Source organism: Megalopta genalis, unplaced genomic scaffold (genome assembly GCF_051020955.1).
Source record: "Megalopta genalis isolate 19385.01 unplaced genomic scaffold, iyMegGena1_principal scaffold0033, whole genome shotgun sequence".
Lineage (NCBI taxonomy): Eukaryota > Metazoa > Arthropoda > Insecta > Hymenoptera > Halictidae > Megalopta > Megalopta genalis.
In genome coordinates this window covers 2,236,101-2,237,500 of record NW_027476102.1, presented here as the reverse complement: position 1 = coordinate 2,237,500, position 1,400 = coordinate 2,236,101, and the positions used below count along the sequence as shown (strand labels likewise).

Sequence of the window (1,400 nt, the reverse complement as noted above, 5' to 3'; positions counted from 1 at the left end):
CTCTCGTGGCTGGGATCCGAGCTCGGTCCCGTGCCTTGGCCTCCCGCGGATCTTCCTTGCTGCGAGGCTTCCGTGGCGTTTCCCATCGGTGCGGTCGTCCTCTTCGGCCGCCATTCAACGCTCAGCTCAGAACTGGCACGGACTAGGGGAATCCGACTGTCTAATTAAAACAAAGCATTGCGATGGCCCCCACGGGTGTTGACGCAATGTGATTTCTGCCCAGTGCTCTGAATGTCAACGTGAAGAAATTCAAAAAAGCGCGGGTAAACGGCGGGAGTAACTATGACTCTCTTAAGGTAGCCAAATGCCTCGTCATCTAATTAGTGACGCGCATGAATGGATTAACGAGATTCCCATCTGTCCCTATCTACTGGCGGTGGCGGTCTGTGGCCACCCAGGGTTGAGAGGCGACCCCCGAACTAGTCCTCGCGTAGGTTGTTGCTACTACCGAGTCGATGGATGCGTCGACGATGAAGGCATTTTAGACCGTCAGTGCGTCGTACATGTAGTACTTCGCATAATGGCGAGGCCCGAGATTAAGCATGCGGGCTGTGGCGTGTTCATGTACAGCATTGAATATGCTGTACTACTCCTTAGCGGGGGACTGTTGTCACTTGTGGCTGCAGTCCCCCGCGTCACGTTATGCGGTTTTTCTGGTCTAACTGGAATGCCGCATTTTCGTTGTCTGAACACGCCACGAAGCAACACGCCGTCGGATTGAATGTTGCTGCTGAGTCGATAGGTGCATCGGCGATGAAGGCACTCGAGAGACCGTCAGTGCGTTGTACATGTAGTGCTTCGCATAATGACGAGGCCCGTGATTAAGCAAGCGGGCTGTGGCGTGTTCTTGTGCAGTATTGAACATGCTGCACTACTCCCATCCGGGGGACTGTTGTCACTTGTGGCTTCAGTCCCCCGCGTTACGTTATGCGGTTTTTCTGGTCTGACTGGAATGCCGCATTTTCGTTATCTGAACACGCCACAAAGCAACACGCCGACGGAGTGAATGCTGCCGAGTTGACGGATGCATCAGATGCATCGGCGATGAGGGTATTTTGAGACCGCCAGTGCGTTGTACATGTAGTACTTCGCATAATGGCGAGGCCCTTGAACTAAGCATACGGGCTGTGGCGTGTTCATGTACAGCATTGAATATGCTGTACTACTCCCTACCGGGGGACTGTTGTCACTTGTGGCTGCAGTCCCCCGCGTCACGTTGTGCGGTTTTTCTGGTCTGACCGGAATGCCGCATTTTCGTTGTCTGAGCGCGCCACGTAGCAACATGCCGCTGGATCTAGAAATCGGGATGCAACCAATTACCTGGGCAACCCAGGCCGCAAGGGGCAAACGTGCCCTAGCCACACTTGAGCCTCCACGAAAAAGGTACCGCTGGATAGCTC

General features: G+C 54.4%; 1 pseudogene; it reads left to right on the top strand.

Moving 5' to 3' along the window:
• The window catches only part of LOC143261055 (large subunit ribosomal RNA), a 2,996-nt pseudogene extending 2,595 nt beyond the window's left edge, over positions 1-401 (top strand).
• Positions 402-1,400: the final 999 nt, after the last annotated feature.